The sequence below is a fragment of the Mustela lutreola genome, chromosome 14, assembly GCF_030435805.1.
Source record: "Mustela lutreola isolate mMusLut2 chromosome 14, mMusLut2.pri, whole genome shotgun sequence".
Taxonomy (NCBI): domain Eukaryota; kingdom Metazoa; phylum Chordata; class Mammalia; order Carnivora; family Mustelidae; genus Mustela; species Mustela lutreola.
The window spans coordinates 711,166-713,205 of NC_081303.1; positions in this window are offsets into that span (position 1 = coordinate 711,166).

A 2,040-nucleotide genomic window follows, 5' to 3' on the forward strand; every position below is an offset into this window, starting at 1 on the left:
TCTGTGATTTGCTATTTCATTTATTTCTGTTTCCCCTGAAGTTTAATTTAAAAAAATGGTTTGGTACCCTTTTTCCATTTGTGCTTGGTTTGGAACTTGGTCACACTGTAGCCCGATTCTGCAGGCAGACAGTCCCGAATAAATTACCATTTGTCACTGCTGTGAGGAATTTGAGAAACAAAGACAGAGGATCACAGGGGAAGGGAGGGAAAATGAAACAAGATGGACCCAGGGAGGGAGACAAACCGTAAGAGATTCTTCATCTCAGGAGACAAACAGGGTTCCTGGAGGAGAGGAGGGGTAGGATGAGGCGGCTGGGCGGTGGGCACTGGGGAGGGTCTGTGCTGTGCTCAGTGCTGTGACGTGGGGGAGACTGGCGACCCACAGACCTGCACCCCTGGAACAATAGACGGAGTCCGGAATGTATGCCCCAGTTCAGCTTCTGTTCCTCCTCTCCCTCGGCCCTCCCTGCCCGGTACTTCTGTGGCTAGTTCAGTCCCCCAGTGTTTGCTGTAGGATGAGTTAGTGTTTTTGAAAATAGAGATACTGCCATGAATATCTTTTCATTTATTTTTAAGTGCCATGTGTCCAATACAGCACTAGGCAGAAGGGGTTATAATAATGAGCCGTATGTGTCTTTACAAGAGTTCAAATTTAATGGAGACAAAGTAAAAATAATTACAAATTTTAGTAAGTATAATGGCAATAATAACGAGCTTCAGAAGGTAACGGAATCACCGTTAGTAGAGGTCGTCAGAGTTCTTCTGAACAGGGTGTAGAAAGCCGCAAGAGACTGTCACTCCTAACTTCACAAGGAAGAAAGCTCGAGAACCTCTAAAGTTGCACATTTTCTTGAGCATGTCACCTGAGGTCAGGGGACAAAGCAAACAATCCCGAAGGGTGATAAGCCCTCCAACAGGAGATGGGACACGCGCACGTTTCATTTTAAAAAGAGCACAAAAGACAAGTGGCCACCATACAGGCAGCCAATCACAATCTAGAATGCGGAATTCCTAAAGGAATTTAAGAATTTGGGATAGCTGAGATGGTCCAATAAGGGGACTTAACGCGCACACGTGTGTACATGCACACACACACACACACCCCACTTCTTTCCCAGTGGCCTACAACAGGGAGGGCTCATAAACCCTGAGGCAGGGACGCCTGGGTGGCTCAGTTGGTTAAGCCACTGCCTTCAGCTCAGGTCCTGGTCCCAAGGTCCTGGGATCGAGTCCTGCATGGGGCTCTTTGCTCAGCGGGGAGCCTGCCTCTACCTGCCTCTACCTGCCTCTACCTGCCACTCTGCCAGCTTGTGTTTTCTCTCTCTCTCTCTGACAAATAAATAAAATCTTAAAGAAGGAAAGAGAAACCCCGAGGCAGGGCAAGGGACCAGAAAGTCCCCATCAGTGGTTCAGGCTTGCAGGAGGTAATTGGCTACTGCTGAGGGACAGGTGACTAGGAGACCCTGCCTGCTGCCCCAGACCCTTGTCTTGAAGGATGCAAACGCTTCAGGCTGCTGAGGGAGGTGCACCAAATCATCACCCCACCAGGGTAAAAATCTGTTATTTCTAGGGAAGGAATAAAGACAATCCGTTTGCCTCTGGGGAGTAGGAAATGTTCTGCTTTTGAACACAAGCAAAGAACCAATACTGCTGGAGGAGTGCCAGTGCCTTCAACCTTGGAGGAGCGGCAGAAAAATCTGGGCCCAGGATCCCACACGGATAACAAGACGATCTGCTGCCATGGTGGGGTGGGCATGAAATTCACACGACAGTACGATCTTTAAGTGTACACAGAACATTCTCCAAGGTGGAGACTATTCTAGGCCATAAAGCAAACTTCGATAAATAGAAAACACTTGACGTCATATGAAGTTTGTCCTCTGACCCTGAAAATTAAACTAGTAAAAGCCAGTAACAGAAAGATATCTGGGAAATCCCAAATAACTTCCCTTGAGAGAAATGAGGGAGGTAAATGAGTAAATGGAGACAAATACCATGTTTGTAGAATGAGAGACTCAGGATGCTAATATGCCAGTTC